At 43.7% G+C, this 24,010-nt stretch overlaps 1 long non-coding RNA gene across 2 annotated transcripts in view; it reads right to left on the bottom strand.

Moving 5' to 3' along the window:
• LOC145533469 (uncharacterized) overlaps positions 1-14,820 on the bottom strand; it is a 141,388-nt gene extending 126,568 nt beyond the window's left edge. For both annotated transcript variants that reach the window (XR_014074103.1, XR_014074104.1), the window contains exon 1: positions 14,654-14,820. This is a non-coding gene — a long non-coding RNA (uncharacterized LOC145533469). The remainder of the gene's footprint in view (positions 1-14,653) is intronic.
• Between the last annotated feature and the right edge of the window lie 9,190 nt (positions 14,821-24,010).

Raw genomic sequence — 24,010 nt, 5'->3', positions numbered from 1 at the left:
GGAAAGAAAGGCTGGCAAACTGTCCCCCTAACAGGTGGAGATCTTGGCTGGCACGTGTCTGGCTGAAGCGACTGATCTGCCTGTGGAAAGAAAGTCCTTCCCCTTCTCTCCTGAACCAGAGAGCAGAGCCAGTTTCCTTGGTCACCTTTATGAAAATATCTCTTCAAATAGTTTTATCCCACTTGTGACCTTTATAAAAGATGAATGAGTAGGGAAAAAAAATGTTTGATAATGTAGACGCTCTGGAGAACAGTTATTCAATATGAAAGGCAGAGCTCTCAAGTCCTTTCTAGAATCTCCTGTAGGTTAATAAAAAGTTGCTCCATCGACGTCTGCGGGAAACCTGTTCTGATGTCAAGGTGACATATATCACACGTAGTCTCGCCATCCTGTATCTGTGTTTGGTGTTTCTCAAAACCTGTGTGTGTCCTCTTTGATCACCCTCCCCTCCATGACGGGCAACTCTCCGCTTTCTTAGCAAAGGCTGTCAAATATGCAAACGTCAGCTTCAGCCCTACGTCTTTTCAACCTGATTCATCCCCAAATCTGGCTTTGGGAGGTTTAAATTAATGAGGCATTATCATCTTCCAACAAGTGAGTGCCAGGAACCAGACCCATGTGCAGAGTATTTACGGATGGACGGTAAAATGCCACATGAGTCACTGATCTATATGTCCTGAGGCCTGTTCTACTCTGTAGGCTACATGAAATTACTAATCCTTACATCTTCTAATGGCATAAAATTTAAAACCCACAGATTATTAATACCAGATTTTTGCTTATTGTTTCACTATTTCTAAAACTGTGCTCTGCAGTCAAGGTTTCCACACATCTTCTTCGTAAGATTGTGCTGCCCTGGGAAGAAAAAACAAGTGAACTGGTCCCCTCACGACAATATGGGGCACCAGAAGAGTCATTTCCTGTTGAATCAGCCCCTGTAAAGATTATCCCCCGGTGCCTGACTGCAGACCTGGTAACCAGCTAACCATCCTTGCTGGCATTTTCTTTGCTCGGGTGCTAAAATCCTGCAAGCGGTTACAATCTACAGACCTTCCTTCTGAACTACTTTCTGTGACTGTTTTACCTGAGCCCGTTTTTACCACAATATATTCTGTTTCCTTATGCAAAAAAGATGCCCAAGTCTTGTGGGTCTTTCTGCTGGGGTAGGGGGATGTGGGGGGAGAGGGAGCGGTCAGTCTTGTCCCCTCTAAAATATGCAGATGAGGATAAAAGCCAGTCCCAGAAAGCAGGGGCAAGAACTTTGATTCTTGATTCAAAGTCTACCATAAAACATAAGGAACATGCTTCTTCATATAGGACCAGAACAGGTGACACAGCATCTTTGGGTCTGTTTTGTAGAATTCTAAAATGTCCAAATTCCCAAACTCCCAACCTAATGTCTTAATCTATCTTTTTCTTGAAAGTGTGACTCACTCAGTTGTGTCCAACTCTTTGTGACCCCATGGACTGTAGCCCACCAGTCTCCTCTGTCCATGGAATTCTCCAGGCAAGAATACTGGAGTGGGTTGCCATTTCCTTCTCCAGGGAATCTTCCCAACCAAGGGATTGAACTCGGGTCTCCCACATTACAGCCAGACCCTTTATCAACTGAGTCACTAGGGAAGATGCCCTTTTTCTATCATTTAAAAGGAATTTTGTTGTTCATTTTGTTTCGGGACAAGGAGAAGAAGGGAAAAAGAGTTAAACTCTATTGGTCTTAAAATCAGACATAGACATCAAATTCAGTTTGAAATTTTCTACTGTCTAGTAATCTAGAAAAATTCCTTTGTTTACATTTCTGCCTCAGGATCTCCCTGGTAGTGCAGTGGTTAAGACTCCACACTTCCAATGCAGGGGGTGTGGGATTGGTCCCACGCAGCTACACAGCCAAAAAATAAAAATAAATAAGAATAATAAAATAACTTTTAAAAAATAAAATAAATTTCTGCCTCGTCACAGGAGATAAAGCTACCATCTTCCAAGCTTAACTTTCTCTTACGCCAAGTATTTAATGATCTAGTACACGGCACTGCAAATTCTTTCTTGGCTAAAACCTGCACCCAGCATTACATCTGTCTTTGACAGACTGTCAGTGTCCATCGACAAGAACTGTATGAATAGCTGCTACAGGTCTCAGAAATTATTCAGGTTCTGGCTTGTGTTGAGACTGGCAACACAGGCCGGTGGAGATAAATACCAAATTAGATTTGATCAACAGGTAGTTTTGAACCTCACTTCCAACACCCAAACAATCTCTCCCATCTCTTGCATAAACTGGACAAAACAACTTTTTAAGAAGATTAATGACGAAGATAGAAGGTTAAAATATTAAATATGACTTCTTCTTGAAACTCATGATACCACTTAACTACCAAAAGCATTATTCCTTATGGAGAAAATTGGAAGGATTCACATATTGTGTCATCTATGTTGAGAATAAAAATTAATATTGCATGGAGTTCATTGTACCTTATAAAGAAAGCATATCGCTCATGTGGGTTTTAAGTTTGCTAGGTCAAAATATACCCTTTAAGAGCTTCCCTGGTGGTCCAGTGGTTAAGACTCCAGCTGCCAATGAAGGGGACATGGGTTCGATCCCTGGTCGGGGAGGATCCCACATGCTGTGGAGCAACTGAGCCCATGTGCCACAACAACTGACCCAGCACTGCAACAAGAGAAACCATGGCAATAAGAAGCCCATGCACTGCAACTAGAGAGTAGCCCCCATTGCGGCAACTAGAGAAAGCCCGCATGCAGTAATGAAGACCCAGCACAGCCATAAATAAATAAATAAATCTCAAAAAAAACTATTCCCCTTAAGAGAGAAGGTTAGGAGAGAATGGATACATGTATATGTATGGCTGATGTCCACCTGAAACAATCACAACATTGTTAATCGGCTATACACCAATATAAAATAAAAAGTTTAAAAAATATTCCCCTTGATAATTAATTAATAACATACGAAGTTGCTTTACGTGGGAAGAAATTAATTTTCCAAGCATCAAAGGGAAATCTATAGATTTAGTTGAAACGTGGCCAAGTGTATCAACTTGAAAAATGAATTCTCTGGCCAGATTGTACTGACTTCATCTGTACCCCTCCAGGAGGAGTTAGAGACATTAAAGATTTTGCAACTAAGGAACCAGTCTGGCCTTTTAGTCATCAAGAAGTGGGGGGCCTTTCAAGCTACCAGAGTAAAGTGATTTCAACGCCCTGAAAAATCCCCCAGCATTTAGAGGGAGAATTGGAAGGTCATTTTGGCCTGAGCCAAAGGAAAAGAAAGATATTTTTTAATTAAGAAGTCAAAGTAAGGACGAAATGCCTTTGGTCTAATTTCTCTTCTAGTCGCTAAGAGACGCCAGGAAATGTGTGAGGACTAAGCTATCTTTAATAATAACCCAGATTCTTCGGGAAGCCCCTCCTGGGTGGGCTTGTCTATAGACCCACCCCCCAGGAGAGGCTCCTCTGCAGGGGTGAACGTTGACCCCAAGCGGGGTAGCCTAGGGCAATCATTACAGCCAGGGATGGAGCGGGAGCTCGGAGCATCCACACCTGACGCTAGAGTGGGCGGCGTGGAGGAGGGGCTTGGAGGTACGCACCCGGGGGAGGGATGCGCTTGGGAGTGCTGTAGGGCAGAAGCCTGGCGTTGTTTCCTTTGTCACATTTCAGAGGGATCGCGCCCTCCCCCGCCCCCGCACCGCCTTCCTGCTACAGTGGGTGGAGGACGCCTCCATCCAGCCAGGATGGGGGCGGGGCGAGGCGGGACGTCACCCCAGGGCGGGGGGATGCAGGGGTTGCGCCCTGAAAGGGGCGGCCCCGCTGTGCCTTCCAGACGCCGGGCCAGTTCTATTTGGAGACCGTCTGCTCAGAGCCTGGGTTTGCCACATCAGTGACGACCAGTCCCAGCCCGGGAAGTTGCGCTCTAAAATAGCCTTCCCCGGTGCTCAGAATGAAGCTGAACCCATTAATTCCAAACACAGCTCGGTCAGGGCAGAAGCAGCCTGGCCTTGGAAGCCCGGACGGCTTCGAGCGCTGACCCCCTGTTAGGAGTTTGTCTAAACAGCTCCCAGGAGCGGCTCTCATTACAGGGAGGGCCCCACGCAAACAGACAACCCTTTCCTCTACACACAGCAATTTGGGATCCTCTGTTGCTCTCTGCTCCTTTTTTTTAATCATTTGGACTGTAAAGTAATTAGAGGGATAGACATTCCAAAAATAAAAAAGATCTCCAGCCGAGCTTTCTAATTCTAACGTAAGCACATGTATCATTTCAGGCTATCCAGGGAACCCTAGGCAGGTACGATTTCAATAAAGCGTTTTGCAGACGTTTTCTGAGGCTCACTCGGGCCCCTGAAGTTTTTCGAACTTCAGAGCGCCCTGGTGCCACAAAAGGTGGGCTCCATCCCCCACCCCACCTCCTGGCAGCTTCTCTCCTCACTTCCCCAGCCTTCCCCACCCTCGACGCAACCATAGTGTGTTCTGTGCCGCCCTCCCCCGCCCCCCACCAAAGTACTGCCTGAGCAAAGAAGAATAGTGTTTTGGGGGGAAGAGTAAGGAATGGTAATTATATTCCTAATCACATGTAATTTAAGAGAAAATGAGTAGCTGTGAGAGGCCATTGAGCTCCTGACTCAGTGTAATTTCACAGTCTGGGACCACAGGCACCCACTGTCACCTGGGTCTTCCAAAGTCACCCGCAGCTCAGCAGCCAAACGGTTAATTACAAGACAGACACTGCTTCCAGCATCAGCAGCCCTGACTTGGGAAACTGTCATCAGACAACAATGGAGATCTTTCCCCAGACCCTAGCTTCCTCCTCCCCCTGGGACAGCACCAATGAAAGCACAGCAAACAAGGATGCAGACCTCACTCTAAGCTCAATGCTCATTCTAGGTACTTTAGTTGTGGAACTCGATTAATTCACACAGTTCACTCAATGAGCACATGAATGATGCACCAAGCACCTCCTTACCTGGGTAGCACCCTGCAAGGCAGTCACTTGTGTCAGTTCACCTGGGAAACAAGCGTGTCCCTGGGCAGGGCTGCTGGAAGACCAGATGGGAGGATGCCTGGAAAGCTGGACCACTGCCCACAACACAGAGCCCCAGTAACATTCAGTGTTAACACGTTAAGCAACAGCGACTGGAAGCTATGTGTCCAGTGCCTTCTGCTTAGTATCTTATTTAGTATTTGCAACAATATTATGAAGAAGATTCTATTCTTGTTCACATTTTACAGAAAAGAAAACTGAGACTTAGAGAGATTTGAAAATGTGCCAACATCCACTTGGAAATGGAAATAGAACTCAGGAAATTCGGTTCAGTGATCTGCTATTAAATCACAACATTATTGCAAGCTGGTATATATAGGATGGATACACAACAAGGTCCTACTGTATAGCACAGGGAACTTTATTCAATATCCTGGGATAAGCCATAATGGAAAAGAATATGAAAAAGTATATATATGTATAACTGAATCACTTTGCTGTACAGCAGCATTGTAGATCAACTATACTTGAATCGAATAAAATAATTTTTAAAAAAAATCTTACTCTTTCTCTGCCTCCCTGATCCTGCCTCTTTGTTATCTTCTACATATAAATATATGTATAATGTTATGCATCTTTAAATGAGAAGTCTCATACAAACAACACTGCTGTTATTAGACCTAGGAACTATTTCTTTCCCTCAAAGAAACTTCCTTCTCTGAACTCATGGAGTTTTTAAGTCTTTGTAAAAAAACCTTTTTTTAATAAAGAGAGCTTCCCAGCATTTTTAATAATTGGAACCAGTGCTAGAAACCCTCAAATAAATGTCCTAATTTTTTAACTTACATGATGATAATCCTTTAGATCTGGGGGGGCTAAGATATGGAGGGAGTCCAATAACTTCAGCCACAAATATTTACCAAAATTTGCACTCAAGGCTGTGCACACTAAGTGAAATGCTAATAGTCCATTGACTTCCATGGAGGAAAAAGCAGAAAGAGGTGAAAGGGGGGAGCATTGGGCACTTGGTACTGCTCTTGTATATACTGGTGGCTGAAAATAAAGGTCAACTGGAGAAGGAAATGGCAAGCCACCCCAGTATTCTTGCCTGGGAAATCCCATGGACAGAGGAGACTGGTGGACTATAGTCCACGGGGTCCATAAAGAGTTGGACAAAACTTAGTGACTAAACAACAACACACCAATAATGGTAAAAGGAAGGACCTAGGTATTTAATGCATGTGTATCTATCATTAACTGTGTGTTTCGCATAGAAGGGGGTGCAGAGACTTTTAAGACATGATTCTCATGTTTACAAAGCCCTTTCATACTATCTGACTTCCGTACACGAGTCAGCTGACCTCTCCAGTGTGAACATGGCGGTGTGAACATGGTGGCTTCCAAGGAATATCTGAATCTGACACTGATGGTGATTTACTCCTTGGCCATCTTCTGGCACGGAAGTCAAAGCAGGCTGTGTGTTATTACTAGAGTCCGGTGGTCTAGAATCCTTCACTCAAGATACAGATTGAAGGAAGCCCACACAATGTCCTCTATGCATTAATTACACAAACTTTTTCAAGCATCCACTAAGGCAGCTATGACATCTGAAGGTGGGGACACAGCACCTTCATCTGCTCCAGGAGCTCAGAGTCCTACGGCAGAGATGAACGCAAAACAGACAACAACAACGCTACGTGGTTGGTTGACAGAGAGGGAACAGAGTGCCCTGAAAGTCCAGGACAGGATCCCCTGTGCAGTAAGAAGCTTGGCAGTGGAGGGGAAATTTTAACAGGGTCTTTTTTTTTTTTTTCTTTTTTTTTTTTCCTTTCCTTTTTTTTTTTTTTAATAAATTTATTTATTTTAGTTGGGGGCTAATTACTTTACAATATTGTAATAGTTTTTGCCATACATTGACATGAATCAGCCATGGGTTTACATGTGTTCCCCTTCCTGGACCCCCCACCCACCTCCCTCCCCATCCCATCCCTCTGGGTCATCCCATTGCCCCAGCCCTGAGCCCTTGTCTCATGCATCGAACATGGAATGGTGTTCTGTTTCACATACGATAATATACATGTTTCAATGCTATTCTCCCTGAACGTCCCACCCTCACCTTCTCCCTCAGAGTCCATAAAATTGTTCCATGCATCTGTGTCTCTTATTCTGACTCGCATATAGGGTTATCGTTACCATCTTTCAAATTCCATATATGTGCATTAGTATACTGTATTGTTGTTTTTCTTTCTGGCTTACTTCACTCTGTATAATGGGCTCCAGTTTCATCCATCTCAGTAGAACCGATTCAAATGTATTTTTTTTAATGGCTGAGTAATATTCCATTGTGTATATGTACCACAGCTTCCTTATCCATTCGTCTGCTGATGGACATCTAGGTTGCTTCCATGTCCTGGCTATTGTAAACAGTGCTGCGATGAACATTGGGGTACACGTGTCTCTTTCAATTCTGGTTTCCTCGGTGTATATGCCCAGCAGTGGGATTGCTGGGTCATATGGCAGTTCTATTCCCAGTTTTTTAAGGAATCTCCACACTGTTCTCCATAGTGGCTGTACTAGTTTGCATTCCCACCAACAGTGTAAGAGGGTTCCCTTTTCTCCACACCCTCTCCAGCATTTATTGCTTGTAGACTTTTGGATAGCAGCCATTCTGACTGGTGTGAAATGATACCTCATTGAGGTTTTGATTTGCATTTCTCTAATAATGAGTGATGTTGAGCATCTTTTCATGTGTTTGTTAGCCATCTGTATGTCTTCTTTGGAGAAATGTTTGTTTAGTTCTTTGGCCCATTTTTTGATTGGGTCGTTTATTTTTCTGGAATTCAGCTGCAGAAGTTGCTTGTATATTTTTGAGATTAATTGTTTGTCTGTTGCTTCATTTGCTATTATTTTCTCCCATTCTGAAGGCTGTCTTTTCACCTTGCTTATAGTTTCCTTTGTTGTGCAAAAGCTTTTAATTTTAATTAGGTCCCATTTGTTTATTTTTGCTTTTATTTCCAATATTCTGGGAGGTGGGTCATGGAGGATCCTGCTGTGATTTATGTCGGAGAGTGTTTTGCCTATGTTTTCCTCTAGGAGTTTTATAGTTTCTGGTCTTACGTTTAGATCTTTAATCCATTTTGAGTTTATTTTTGTGTACGGTGTTAGGAAGTGTTCTAGTTTCAATCTTTTACAAGTGGTTGACCAGTTTTCCCAGCACCACTTGTTAAAGAGATTGTCTTTTCTCCATTGTATATTCTTGCCTCCTTTGTCGAAGATAAGGTGTCCATATGTGCGTGGGTTTATCTCTGGGCTTTCTATTTTGTTCCATTGATCTATATTTCTATCTTTGTGCCAGTACCATACTGTCTTGATGACTGTGGCTTTGTAGTAGAGCCTGAAGTCAGGCAGGTTGATTCCTCCAGTTCCATTCTTCTTCCTCAAGATTGCTTTGGCTATTCGAGGTTTCTTATATTTCCATACAAATTGTGAGATGATTTGTTCTAGTTCTGTGAAAAATACCATTGGTAGCTTGATAGGGATTGCATTGAATCTATAGATTGCTTTGGGTAGTATACTCATTTTCACTATATTAATTCTTCCAATCCATGAACACGGTATATTTCTCCATCTGTTTGTGTCCTCTTTGATTTCTTTCAACAGTGTTTTATAGTTTTCTATATATAAGTCTTTTGTTTCTTTAGGTAGATATATTCCTAAGTATTTTATTCTTTTTGTTGCAATGGTGAATGGTATTGTTTCCTTAATTTCTCTTTCTGTTTTCTCATTATTGGAGTATAGGAATGCAAGGGATTTCTGTGTGTTAATTTTACATCCTGCAACTTTACTATATTCATTGATCAACTCTAGTAATTTTCTAGTAGAGTCTTTAGGGTTTTCTATGTAGAGGATCATGTCATCTGCAAACAGTGAGAGTTTTACTTCTTCTTTTCCTATCTGTATTCCTTTTATTTCTTTTTCAGCTCTGATTGCTGTGGCCAAAACTTCCAAAACTATGTTGAATAGTAGTGGTGAGAGTGGGCATCCTTGCCTTGTTCCTGACTTTAGGGGAAATGCTTTCAATTTTTCACCATTGAGGATAATGTTTGCTGTGGGTTTGTCATATATAGCTTTTATTATGTTGAGATATGTTCCTTCTATTCCTGCTTTCTGGAGGGTTTTTATCATAAATGGATGCTGAATTTTGTCAAAGGCTTTTTCTGCATCTATTGAGATAACCATATGGTTTTTTTCTTTCAATTTGTTAATGTGGTGTATTACATTGATTGATTTGCGGATGTTAAAAAAACCTTGCATTCCTGGGATAAAGCCCACTTGGTCATGATGTATGATCTTTTTAATATGATGTTGGATTCTGTTTGCTAGAATTTTATTAAGGATTTTTGCATCTATGTTCATCAGTGATATTGGCCTGTAGTTTTCCTTTTTTGTGACATCTTTGTCTGGTTTTGGAATTAGGGTGATGGTGGCCTCATAGAATGAGTTTGGAAGTTTACCATCTTCTGCAATTTTCTGGAAGAGTTTGAGTAGGATAGGTGTTAGCTCTTCTCTAAATTTTTGGTAGAATTCCGCTGTGAAGCCGTCTGGTCCTGGGCTTTTGTTTGCTGGAAGATTTCTGATTACAGTTTCGGTTTCCGTGCTTGTGATGGGTCTGTTAAGATCTTCTATTTCTTCCTGGTTCAGTTTTGGAAAGTTATACTTTTCTAAGAATTTGTCCATTTCTTCCAAGTTGTCCATTTTATTGGCATATAGCTGTTGGTAGTAGTCTCTTATGATCCTTTGTATTTCTGTGGAGTCTGTTGTGATCTCTCCATTTTCATCTCTAATTTTGTTGATCTGATTCTTCTCCCTTTGTTTCTTGATGAGTCTGGCTAATGGCTTGTCAATTTTGTTTATCTTCTCGAAAAACCAGCTTTTAGTTTTGTTGATTTTTGCTATGGTCTCTTTTGTTTCTTTTGCATTTATTTCTGCCCTAATTTTTAAGATTTCTTTCCTTCTACTGACCCTGGGGTTTTTCATTTCTTCCTTCTCTAGTTGCTTTAGGTGTAGAGTTAGTTGATTTATTTGATTTTTTTCTTGTTTCTTGAGGTACGCCTGTATTGCTATGAACCTTCCCCTTAGTATTGCTTTTACAGTGTCCCATAGGTTTTGGGTTGTTGTGTTTTCATTTTCATTCGTTTCTATGCATAATTTGATTTCTTTTTTGATTTCTTCTGTGATTTGTTGGTTATTCAGAAGCGTGTTGTTTAGCCTCCATATGTTGGAATTTTTAATAGTTTTTTTCCTGTAATTGAGGTCTAATCTTACTGCATTGTGGTCAGAGAAGATGGCTGGGATGATTTCAATTTTTTTGAATTTACCAAGGCTAGATTTATGGCCCAGGATGTGATCTATCCTGGAGAAAGTTCCATGTGCACTTGAGAAAAAGGTAAAATTGATTGTTTTGGGGTGGAAAGTCCTGTAAATATCAATTAAATCTAATTTGTCTATTGTATCATTTAAAGTTTGTGTTTCCTTGTTAATTTTCTGTTTAGCTGATCTATCCATATGCGTGAGTGGAGTATTAAAGTCTCCCACTATTATTGTGTTATTGTTAATTTCCCCTTTCATACTTGTTAGTATTTGCCTTATATATTGTGGTGCTCCTATGTTGGGTGCATATATATTTATGATTGTTATGTCTTCTTCTTGGATTGAACCTTTGATCTTTATGTAGTGTCCTTCTTTGTCCCTTTTCACATCCTTTATTTTAAAGTCTATTTTATCTGAAATGAGTATTGCGACTCCTGCTTTCTTTTGGTCTCCGTTTGCATGAAATATGTTTTTCCATCCCTTCACTTTCAGCCTGTGTGTGTCCCTAGTTTTGAGGTGGGTCTCTTGTAGACAGCATATATAGGGGTCTTGTTTTTGAATCCATTCAGCAAGCCTTTGTCTTTTGGTTGGGGCATTCAACCCATTTACATTTAAGGTAATTATTGATAAGTATGATCCCGTTGCCATTTACTTTGTTGTTTTGAGTTCGTGTTGAAACATCCTTTCTGTGTTTCCTGTTTAGAGAAGATCCTTTAGCATTTGTTGGAGAGCTGGTTTGGTGGTGCTGAATTCCCTCAGCTCTTGCTTGTCTGTAAAGCTTTCGAATTCTCCTTCATATCTGAATGAGATCCTTGCTGGGTACAGTAATCTGGGTTGTAGATTATTCTCCTTCATTACTTTAAGTATGTCCTGCCATTCCCTTCTAGCCTGAAGGGTTTCTATTGAAAGATCAGCTGTTATCCTTATGGGGATCCCCTTGTGTGTTATTTGTTGTTTTTCCCTTGCTGCTTTTAATATTTGTTCTTTGTGTTTAATCTTTGTTAATTTGATTAATATGTGTCTTGGGGTGTTTCGCCTTGGGTTTATCCTGTTTGGAACTCTCTGGGTTTCTTGGACTTCTGTGACTATTTCTTTCCTCATTTTAGGGAAATTTTCAACTATTATCTCCTCGAGTATTTTTTCATGGCCTTTCCTTTTATCTTCTTCTTCTGGGACTCCTATGATTCGAATGTTGGGGCGTTTCATATTGTCCCAGAGGTCCCGGAGGTTTTCCTCATTTCTTTTGATTCTTTTTTCTTTTTTCCTCTCTGCTTCGTTTATTTCCATCATTCTATCTTCTACCTCACTTATCCTATCTTCTGCCTCCGTTATTCTACTGTTGGTTCCCTCCAGAGTGTCTTTTATCTCCTTTATTTCATTATTCATTCTATATTGACTCCTTTTTATTTCTTCTAAGTCCTTGATAAACATTTCTTGCATCTTCTCAATCTTTGTCTCCAGGCTATTTATCTGTAACTCCATTTTGCTTTCAAGATTTTGGATCATTTTTATTATCATTATTCTAAATTCTTTTTCAGATAGATTCCCTATCTCCTCCTCTTTTGTTTGGCTTTGTGGGCATTTCTCATTTTCCTTTACTTGCTGAGTATATCTCTGCCTTTTCATCTTGTTTAGATTGCTGTGTTAGGCGTGGCCCTTCTGTATTCTGGTAGTATGAAGTTCCTCTTTATTGTGGAGGTTTCTCACTGCGGTTGGGGTTGGACAGGTGGCTTGTCAAGGCTTCCTGGTTGGGGGAGCTTGTGTCGGTGTTCTGGTGGGTGGAGCTGGATTTCTGCTCTTTAGAGTGCAATGGAGTGACCAGTATTAATTTTTGAGATGTCTATGGATTTGATGTGCCTCTGGGCAGCCTGTATATTGATGCTCAGGTCTATGTTCCTGCGTTGCTGGAGAATTTGCGTGGTATGTCTTGCTCTGGAACTTATTGGCTCTTGGGTGGAGCTTGGTTTCAGTGTATATATGGAGGCTATTGGATGGTCTCTTATTAATTAATGTTTCCCCTGGCTTTCAGTCTTATTCTTGTAGTAGCCTCTAGACTTCTCCTTCCATACAGCCTCAATAATAAAACTTTTAGGTTAATGGTGAAAAGATTCTCCACAGTGAGGGATACCCAGAAAGGTTCACTGAGTTACATGGAGAGATGAGGTGGGGGGTGGGGTTTGGGGTGACCAGGAGGGGAAGAGGGGAATTCAAATGTGGAGAGAGCAATCTAGCCAGTAAACACTTCCCTCTGTGCTTTCCACAGTTTGGAACCCTCAGAGTAGTTCACAGAGATACATAGAGAGGGGGGAGGAAGGTAATAGAGGTGAGCATGAGTAGAAAGGGAGGAATCAAGAGGGGAGAGAGAGATCTGGGCAGTATCCTGTTCCTGAAGTGTTCTCCGGTACCCAGAACACCCTCAGAGATTCACAGAATTGGGTTGAGAAGAGAAGGAGGAGGGTGGGAGATAGAGGTTCCCTGGGGGAGAAGAAAGAGCATCAATAGGGGGAGAGAGTGATCAGGCCAGTGATCACACTCCTGAGTAAAAATGGGTCCTAAAGATTGGGTTCTTAAATGTACAAAATTGATATCAAATATGTAAAACAAAGATTAAAAATCTAGAGTAGAGGTTAGACTCTTATAAAACTTACAATATAAAAAAAAAAGAAAAAAGGAAACTGTAAAAAGAAAAAAACAGTAAAACAGTAAAAAAAGAAACAGTAAAAAAAAAGTAAAACAGGAAAAAAAACATTAAAAAAAGAAAACACAAAAGGTATAAGATATATGTATGTAGTTTGCTTCAAAAATAGGGTGTTTTTTTTTTTTGCAAGTTAATAGTGGGTTATGAAAATGAAATTTAAAGGTGTAATAGAGGAGTTGAAGAAAAAGGAAAGAAGAGAAAAAAAAATTTTTTTTTAATTAAAAAAAAAAATTAAAAAAAAAAAATAATAATAATAGTAAAAAAATATATATATCCCGGACTTTCTCTGGAGCTGTTGTGAGCAGTGTGGGATCTGCTCAGTTTCAGATAGATCCTTATTCCTGCTTATACTTTTCAAGATCTATAGGTCCTTTTCAATGCAGTCGGTATTAACTACAGGGATTTTAATCTGTTTGCCTGTCCCTTCCAAAGCGCTTCTCTCTGTTTATTTGGCTTCTGTTTGGAGATCTCTTCAGTATCTAATTTCCGCCCTGCAACAAAGCGGTGGAGGTGATCTCTTTAGGTTCGCTTGTTCAATCGTGCTGTGGGGAGGAAGGAACACTGCAAATCTGGCGTGTGTGTGGTAAACTCGCAGTGTCTCGGCCGCACTGGGTTCGCCCCCGCTCACGGCGTGTGTGCTTTCCCCGTCTACCCTGCTCAGGCTTCAGGTTACTCGGCCGGGGAGCGGGCCCTGAGCTGCGTGCACTTCCCAGGTCTAAGCCGCTCATGTTCAGGCTCCCGGTTACACCACAAAGGCGCAGACTCGGTTTCGCCCGCGGCTTGTGCCAGTTCCCGGTCGGAGCTGCCCCGGCGGCCAGGAGTTTGGCGAGCACGCTCTCCCCTGTTGGGGCGATGCGGCTTATCACCTCCCTGGTCCCCGCCTCGGTTTACGGGCGCGCCCGGCTCCGGTGTGCTTTGTGTCGGTTCTGGGGAGCTGGTCTCTGGCTGCGACCCTCCCGGCGGCTGTCGACCCTCCGGGATCTCAGGCAGTCTTTGCTTAGAAACTGGGAGCCTGTTTGCAGTTTGGTAGGGGGTGCCCTCTCTGGAGCCGAGTTTGCCCCTTTCCGGCTCTGGCGGGCCCCGCCTGCCCGCTGTGTCCGGCGGGGGATGGGGCGGTCCGCAGCCGGCTAGCTCTCCTCTGGTATCGCTCAGTCCTTTGTTCTGTGAGCGGGCCGGCAGTGCCTTAGAGTTGGGCTTTTCGCGGGATAATTCTCTCTCTCTGGCTGTCCCACAGTTTAGGTTACTATCTCACGTTAGCTCCCTCAGATTGCCCTCGGGGCACTCGGGCCCGGTCCTTACCCTAGGCAGTGCCGCCCGCTCCTCTCCGTTCAGCCCCCACTTGCTGGTGGCAGATGATGCGAGCGTCTGGGGTTCTTTGCTGGGAGTTGCTTTAGGCACGTAATCTGTGGATTTTATTTATTTTTTCCTCCCAGTTACGTTGCCCTCCGAGATAAGAAATCTTCCCCCACACCCGCCGGTGGGAGGGTTTCCTGGTGCTTGGAAATTCCTCCTCTTTTACGACTCCCTCCCCAGGACGGGTCTCCGTCCCTAGCTCTTTTGTCTCTCTTTTTATCTTTTATAATTTCTCCTACCTGCTTTTGAAGATAATGCGCTGTCTTTGTGGAAGCCTGACGTCCTCTGCCAGCCTTCAGAAGTAGTTTTGTGAAGTTTGGTCAGCGTTCAGATGTTCTTTCGATAAATTTGTGGAGGAGAGAGTGGTCTCCCCGTCCTATTCCTCCGCCATCTTAGCCCCGCCTCTGGTCTTTTTTAATACTTAGTAATTTGTTTGGCTGTGTTGGGTCTTAGCTGTGGCACTTGGGATCTTGCTTGCATCACGTGGGATCTTCCACTGCAGCGCATGGATTCTGTAGTTCCCACACACTGGCTTAGTTGCTCAGTAGTGTATGTGGGACCTTAGTTCCCCAGCCAGGGATCAAACCTGAATCCCCTGCATTGCAAGGTCGATTCTTAACCACTGGACCACCAGGGAAATCCCTTAATAGGGTCTTAAGGGCTCAATAGCAGCTGGCCTGGTAGAGCAGGAGAGAAGAGCATTCCAGACAGAGACAACAGCATAAACACAAAGTGAGAATAATGCTGACAAAGCACTCTCATGTTGATCATATTCTTGAGCAACTGGGAAGGTAGGAAGGACAAACATTTCTATCCGCATTTTACAAAGTCAGAAGTTGAGGGCCAGAGCACTTTCCTTTCCTAAAAATCAGTAGCAGCAGGCCAATAACAGTAAGTGTATGAGCCTCTCTTTTTTTTTTTTTTTTAACTTTCTTTTGACCCCTCGCTGTGACAGGCTTTGACAAAAGGGGAAACAATAAAGATAAACCATTTTAAAAAGACAGATGTGAGCCTCTGAGAAAAAGGAGGAAACATTCCAGAGAGGGCCACCTTAAATGTTTTAAAGTTGGAACCTGTCCATGGTGGAGGGACAGAGAGTGTTCATAATTTAATGGCATTTAATCATGTTATGGCTACAGGTGGGGGAAAGAGTCTCAGGGAAGACAGCTGCCTGACCTTGAAAGCCAGGTGTCATAAACGAAAGGAGGACTACTTCATCAGCCAGGTTTTTGGAGTCCCCAGAAAAGGCTTCACTTTGAAACATAAGGTAGTTTTTTAAATCAATGCCTTTCTTGGTTTTGGCCCAGCCAATAACCAGCTGACTTGACGTTACCCACCCCTCATTTACTCCTCAGCACCTACAGGCGCTTCTTCATTTCATCAGTCTTCCTCCTTCAAGAGCTGGACAGATAGACACAGGGCACATTTTTGTATCAATCAATGCAAACATGAATTAAGCCCTTTATCAGCTGTGACGTGAACAATTTTTAAAACAAATGTAGCCCATGCCAGTGACTCTGGAGTGGGTTTGATTTGGATCCCATTAAATCAAAAGTAACTTGTTAAAATGATCCTTCGGCTGCCTAACAGTGATTCATCATTACAAAAACAGCTAGATCCAAAAAAAAAAAGTTCTTCTCAGTTGATACCTTTGAAGGAAAAGTCCATTATTCTTTCTCAAATTCCTATTAGCTAAAATTTTACTTTCTGGGCATCCGAATATGATAGTGAGGGTTTCTTTCATTTTAGCTTTACTGAACTGTGACACTTGCTCCAGGGCTAAGTTTTGCCATTAAAATATGCCATTGTGAGAACTGGACCATAAAGAAAGCTGAGCACTGAAGAATTGATGCTTTTGAATTTGGTGCTGGAGAAGTCTCTCGAGAGTCCCTTGGACAGTGAGGAGATCAAACCAGTCAATCCTAAAGGAAATCAACCCTGAATATTCATTGGAAGGACTGATGCTGAAACTGAAGCTCCAATACTTTGGCCCCTAATGTGAAGAGCTGACTCATTGGAAAAGACCCTGATGCTGGGAAAGATCGAGGTCAGGAGAAGGGGGTGACAGAGGATGAGATCGTTGAATGGCATGACTGACTGAACGGACATGAGTTTGAGCAAACTCCAGGAGACAGTGAAGGACAGGGAAGCCTGGCATGCTGCAGTCAGTCCATGGGGTTGCAAAGAGTTGCACACAACTTAGTGACTGAACAACATTTTTGGGAGGGAAACTGTCACACAGACTTCTATCTGTGATCCAACCAAACATCATCAGACAGAATCTAAGAGCTTGCGACTAAGATTAGAGAATGAGTTGAAATAAAAATTTTAAGTTGTTCATCAACTAGTGAACCCATTGTCTTGCAATAGGCAAAACAATCCATTTATTTCAGACGTGGAAAACCACTACTGTGGTCCACATGCTTCCAAGCTGTATTTCCTGCCTGGGAATTTAAAAAGAGCAACTCTTGCATTCTTCTAAAGAAGGGTAACATCAAGTTCATACAGCAGCTAGAAACGTGATAAATCCGCCAGGGCCACAGCGATTCCTGCCTAAACTAACAATTCATTTCATTGCTACAGTTCACTGCTGTTGTCATCACTTTCATGCCTCTAATTACCTTCCATCTGTTTTATGTTTGAAGTTTACGACACTTGCCCACTTTGGCTGTGCTAGTTTACATCTAACACCAAACACATGTTTATGTTTACCACATACCAGTTCTGCATTCTTGGACTTAAAATTATATCAATTTATAATCCCATTAATGGAAAACTTATGAGAAGGATCCGGCTCCTTTAATAAAACTAGAAAGAACAACCATTTGGATGCTGTTAAGTGCAAGCCCATACCACAGGCTAAATGCTTCAGTTAGGTGCTCCCCACTCAGATAAGTGGGCTTCGAGTAACACTGTCTTGGCTGCTGTGTCCAGAGTCTTGGACTGGAGAATTCTGACAGTCTTTCATTTTCCGGGAGTCCACACTCAAGCTCCCATTTTCAGTGGCAAGGTAAAAAATGATCAAAGTAAATCTGGGTGTGCTTTGTTGAAAAATAGATACCATTTGAATTGGCATCCTTGAACTTGGCATTTTCAAGGTCAAGTCTGTGAACCAAAAAAGTTTTCAACTTGGAGAATGAAAGAGGAGCCAGAGGAGAGGTGGGTGTTACCAGCTGGCAGCAGCTTCCCCATATATAGCTCCCTAAGACGGGGCTGAATGCATGTTTGGACATCTATATCTACTGCTGAATGGTTTCCAAAGAAAACTACAGATAAGAATATTATTTGGATTTTGGACCATTTCTGAAGGGCTTCAGTGCTAATAAAAAATAAAAAAAAAAAGACTTCGGGAACTGTAAGGGATTAAATTCTGCTTCATTCCACTTAAAGGAGAAACTACCCTTTCCCTTCAAGTTACTCGGTGAATTTCAATCCTTTTTGTGGCGGACTGGGAGTCCTGCTCTGTTTTAGACCCCACATCTAGGAACAGGAAACTCGATCTCCAAAACCAGTAAATAAACAAGAGGTCCGATGACCTTTTGATGATCTTTCTGAACAGCATTCCTTTGAAACAAAAAATAGCCTTCTGTCTGGAATAAACTACTGGGCAATTGCTGGTCTGGAAGTCTGAGCGATAAGAGCAGTGGAAACTTGAGCGAAATGCACTTTGCAGGCTGAAGATGAATAAGAATTGAATCTTCTGTCACCTCCTTGTCTGAAAGGGCACTAGGCTTGAGAGAGCTTTCCCCGGGGGCATAAGGATTTTACATTGAAAATCACAGACATCAAATGAGATCGGAGTTTGTCCACTCTTGTTATTCTAGAAACTGTTGACCGAAAAGCCACTCTGGGTCTGTCTGAAGCTTATGATCAGAGGCCTCTTCCTTTCACCTGGTGGTCCATTTCGCCAACACAGAATCTGAGCAGCATCCTCACCCCTGGGGATTGATGATGGTCCTGCCCATCTCCCTGCTTGGTGTGGACTCTGCAATTCCTCTTGCATGGGGAAGCAGGCTTGCTGGGTCCTGTTCACCTGCCGACCCAAGTAGAACCAGCTCCCAATCACTCCAGAATGAAGACGCCCTGGGCAGCACAGGACAGGATGAGCCTGGCGGTTCCTTCTTCATTGCAGTCAGCAGCCTGAGCCCTGGAAGGCACATCAAGGCTCTTACTTCACGCTTGCAAAGCAACATCAGTTAATTCCATCTGGGATCCTTGCCTGATCCCTCGGGTTTTTAACTGGGAACCAAAAGTTCCTTCAGGAACCTCTAGCCCTCTCAAAAATTCTGCTTCGACCTGAGAGACTCTCCTAATTGATCTGAGATGGCATCACGCTGTCTTGGGCTGTGGACTGCTCAGCGGAATTCCAGTTCAGTTCAGGTTCGAGACTCACAATACTTTATGAGAGGTGGTGGGAACCCCTGCTAAGCACTTCAAAAGCAATTTTTTTTTTCTAATTTTCTTCTTTAATGTATCTGTAATGTCTAATTTTGCTCAAATGCTCTTGTAATACCTTTGTAATAAGAAAAAAAATTCTCTTACCTATTGAGAAATGTCCCTAGCATGGAATTTTGAGCCAGCTAAATGCTTCAGGTTGGAGCTGTTTACAGGCACCTTGAGATTTTTAGAGTTTGCAAAAATTTCACTGTTGATGCCAGCTAAAGTGTTATCTCATGACACTTAAAGGAAAGTGGAACACGGCACCCACTAGGTAGCCTTAAAAATTCTCATTTGAGACTCCCAAAAGATCTACTTCTGGAAACCGATTTTTTAACGGAGGGGGCTCCCTCATTTCTCATACAGAAACTTTGCTGGAGGCATCTTCGTGCTCACATCAAGCAGAAAGTCTCCCCAGGATGCCAGGGCCCTTCCCTTCCAGGTCCCAAATGACAAAAATAGCCACTTGAGTCAGGGACCTAGGTATGGAGCTTGGCTTCTTCCATAAGGATTCACTCACCGTGGGCTCTGCAATTACCTTCAGGATGTCTTTCAATAAAAAGAATGAGTGATAGTGTTAGTAAAGAGGTGTTCTGAGCCCCCGGGAGCCCCCATGGAAGCTGATGAGCTTGCGGTCTCTTTAGGGATAGAACCAAGCTCTTTGATGGTCTCCAGCTCAAGATCAAGCTCAGAAATTCCCATCATTAGGGTCATCCTTCCTGCTGGGTAAAGGACTCCACTTTGCTCACCCATTTGTCCAAGGAGCCTCCTCCTGTCTAGACACCTTCTATCACTAGCACCAGAGCTTTGACACCATCTCTGCCCTCCCCTCCCACTCTGTACATCCCAGATCTAGAGCTGCTACTATTGCTCTGTCTGAATTCCCCTGGGTCTGTCTCTTTCCCCTTCTCAGAATTCCAGGTCTCAGGTAACTTCCAAAGAAAACAATAAACTTGTTCATCCTGAAATTGCTAATGACAATGCGGGTTTTTGGGTACATGCTCTAGGGAACTTGCTCTGGGAGGGAGAAGAAAAATGGGGAACTAGAAAGGGCCAGTGGCTTCCCTGGGAGCTCAGCTGGTAAAGGGTCCACCTGCAATGCAGGAGACCCCAGTTTGATTCCTGGGTTGGGCAGACCCCCTGGAGAAGGGATAGGCTACCCATTCCAGTATTCTTGGGCTTCTCTGGTGGCTCAGACAGTAAAGAATCTGCCTGCAAGGTGGGAGACCTGGGTTCAATCCCTGGGTTGGGAAGATCCTCTGGAGGAGGGCATGGCAACCCACTCCAGTATTCTTGCCTGGAGAACCCCCATGGACAGAGAAGCTTGGTGGGCTACAATCCATGGGGTCACAAAGAGTTGGACAGGACTGAGTGAGTAAGCACAGCACAGCACACAGGAGGGCCAGGCCTAACCCTAAGGAAGGAGTGGCTGAGGTTGTGCTTGTGGGCATCTCGGGTGGGTAGAGGAAACACTTGGCATGCCTATGTGGTCCAGGACCCTTGAAAGCAAACCATAGCGGGACCCTAACCTGTAGGTGTCCTGCCCTGGACATGGTCACTTCAGACACTTGCTGCAAAGCCAGATGCCTAGGAGGATGTTGATGGCCCTTCCCACAGCCAGGAGCTATGGCACACTTAGCCAGTCTTTCTCCGTCCACTTCAGGGGGATTGCACGGTGAAGGGAAAACACCAGGTTGGAGGCAGATGCCAGCTGCCCACCCACCCCTGCACCAACTAGGGAGCAACCAAGGAAAGCGCGATGGCCTTGACCTTAGACCCTTGACCCCAAAAATGGAGGGCTGATGCTAAACTCCTGACCCCCAGACTCTTGGCTTTTACAGCAAAATTTTAAAAAGGAAGCTTTTTTGGAAAATGTTTTATCTCAAAAAAGATACTTTTAAAATATCATCTAAGAAAAGAAGTATTTTATATCAGTAAAGGAAAAAAGAAAAAAATCTCCGAGTCCAGAGTTGAATAAACGTAGTTGCTTGGGAAAACCCACTGCAGCCTGAATTTTTCTCCTTCTTATAGTTGGGAGCCATAGACACTCTGGCCTGGAATGACCCCCGGGGGCCCTTCCGGCTTTGTGTCCTAGAGAAAGGAAAATGACAAAGAGAAAAGTGAACCTTTAGGGCAGCGTCAGAGCAGTACCTTCAAAGCCCAGGAGGATGCCTTAGAACTTGAGAAAATTTCAGGCTCTCCATCTCAGCAAACGCTCTGCGATCCAGTAAGACTTTAAGAGGAAGGATTTAAGCATCCATCTGTTTGCCTTCAGGGGCTCGGAGCCAGAGTGCAGTTTCAGGCTGATGGGCCTGTGATATTATAACATATTCATTAGGCAATAAAGGATAAACTGGATGACTGTATGTTTGAGGGTTGCTCCAGCCTCTCATTTATACAGCTTTTAGGAAACTCACTTAATGTGCCCTCGGCTGGCACGGCTCCTCCAAAGCCATCCCCCAGATTGAATAATTGTTCATTAAATGTCTTCAGGGAGGTTTCCATCTGTAGTCACGAACCCCACGAACATTTGTGGGAAAATACCCCTGCTCTTTCATTATGTCTAAAATGTGATCAGCTGATATGAAAACACAAAGAACGGTTACATTTAAAAGGTGAACTACAAACCTAAATTGAGAATTGACTTAATCCCACTTTTATGGGCTGATTAATGTCCCGAGTAACCAGGCTGGGGAAGAAAGTTAATGCCTGTTTCCTTTCATGGAGTGTACCGTGCTTCTCGGCTTTTATCATGACAGCGCATCACTGCCACAGTGAGTTTGACACAAACAAGATCCAAGGCCATTGTCGGAACTTTCCTTGTGCCAAATGGACCCCGAATGATTCACTCACCTAAATTCCTAGCAGTCAGAGCTTCAATCCTAAAGGGGAAATAAAAAGCAGACTCCATCAGAGGTTGTGATATCTTTGAGAGAGGCTAAAGAAGCAAGTTGGCTAATGGCGTCTATTTGTGAGAGCTTGAAATCTGAATTATGGTGAAAAGACGTACAAATCCTGCCTCCATAGTAATAATAATAACTGCTTTCCAGTAGCTACTCTGTCCCAGGAACTGTGCCAAGTGCTGTGTGTGTGTGTGTGTTTTCATGTAACTTTCTGAGATGGCAGGTATGAGCCCTGAGGAGGGTAAGCAATGAGTCCTCTGAGCAGAACCAGGCCTGCTGGATGCAGGAGGCCACCCAGATCCCCTCCTGTTGCCCCTGTCCCACGCTGTGCTGGCTCCACCCACCTGGGTCAGCTTAGCTCACCTGCCCTTGAGCAACGGGCTTCCCTGGTAGCTCAGCTCGTAAAGAATCCACCTGCAATGCAGCAGACCCCAGTTCAATTCCTGGGTTGGGAAGATCCCCTGGAGAAGGGAATGGCTACCCACTCCAGTATTCTTGCCTGGAGAATTCCATGGACTATGTACAGTCCATGGGGTCTCAAAGAGTCGGACACGACTTTCACTTTTTCACTTTTCCAAGAGACATCCTTTCACTCCTTCATTGATTCATCAGCGAAGAAGTAGAATTCTTCAGAGCTCCTTCCAGAAGCAACATGGCCAAAAGCAACTTTCCTCCCCACCCTCACCCCACGCCCCCAAAGCCTGAAGCACGGGGCTATTTTATTCCTCATGCCTTGAGGAGGTAGATCTGTAACCAGCAGGCCACACTCAGGCCCGCTATGAAAAGTTATCAACAGAGTATCACCAAAATGCTTTTAGCGTGCTTTACATGTCCAAGAACTCTCTCTCGGGACTTCCCTGGTGGTCCAGTGGCTAAGATTTCGTGCTTCCAATGCAGGAAGCCTGGGTCAATCCCTGGTCAGGGAACTAGATCCCACATGCCACAACTAAGACCTAGTGCAACCAAATGAATACATTAAAAAAAAAACTCTTTCCCATAAATTATTTCATTTGACAAATTACCTTGAGCAGAAGTAGAAGGAAATGAATTTTTAACTGAGGGTTAAGGTTTGTGTGAGGGGCACTTACAGAGAGTATCTGAGCCCACAAGGTGTAGGAATGGCTCAACCAGTTGTTAAGGAATTCAGCTTGGTGACAGGTTACTGCCACTTGATTGTACAGTATGTTGGTTTCCAGAAGCTCCTACATTAGGCTAAACCAGGGAGGAAGCACCATCTTCCAACACATCTGCCCTTGAACTCTGACCTTTCTCCTCCCCATTTCAGTATCTCCAATATCCATCCCACCCTGGCTCCTTCCTCTACCCCCCGCTCCGCTTAAAACTCACTTTCAAGAAAGAAGAGAACCTGGACCTACCTGGTGGCCGATTGGTTAAGAATCTGCCTGCCAATTCAGGGGACATGGGTTTAACCCTTGGTCCAGGAAGATTCCACATGCCACAGGACAACTAACCTGGTGTACCACAACCACTGAGCCTATGTGCCACAACTACTGAAGCCCCCTCACCTACAGCCCGTGCTCCACAACAAGAGAAGCCACCGCAATGAGAAGCGCACACACCACAACTAGAGACTAGCCTCCACTTGGCACAACTAGAGAAAGCCCACACACCACAATGAAGGCCGAGCACAGCCAAAGTGAAAACAGGAGAGAACTTATTGGTACTAAAGTTAAATAACTGGCAACAGACCAAAATGTTTTCTCTGGCCCCAGTTTGTTTATTAATAGAAATGCAATGTCTTATCTAAAGGAGTGGTTTCCAAAGACCCACAGCCAGGAGGGTAGGGGGAATGGAGGGAAGAGGGCAGCAGAGCTTCAGCAGTTACCAAACACACAGCTGCTGATGGCATGTTCCAGCACCACCCTGGGCTCTGCCTCCAATCCTGGGAAGCACACTTCCCCCCAGATTCAACCTGGCTGCCACGCGGGACCTCCAGTGGAGACCTGGCCAGGAGCCAGTCCGTAGACTCTGTCCATGTCTCTACTGCCCTGTAGTTGAAGGGGCCCAGAGAACCAGGGCTGCTTCAGGCTCACAGTGATCCAGCATCCCTGTTGTCCAGGATTTGGGGCAAAAGAGGACTCAGACCCCTGGTGCTACCTGCCATTTCCAACCCCATTGATTCTTTTACATCACTAGCACTCAAAAGAGGTTACATCAGCCTTTTTTTTTTTTTTAAATGAATGGTACCCTTAAAAGGAAGAATCGTCCATAATATCTAGCATGAATTTAACACTT

Source organism: Giraffa tippelskirchi, chromosome 13 (genome assembly GCF_054371585.1).
Source record: "Giraffa tippelskirchi isolate mGirTip1 chromosome 13, T2T-mGirTip1v1.2.pri, whole genome shotgun sequence".
NCBI classification, from domain to species: domain Eukaryota; kingdom Metazoa; phylum Chordata; class Mammalia; order Artiodactyla; family Giraffidae; genus Giraffa; species Giraffa tippelskirchi.
This window is presented reverse-complemented; position numbering and strand designations above follow the sequence as displayed.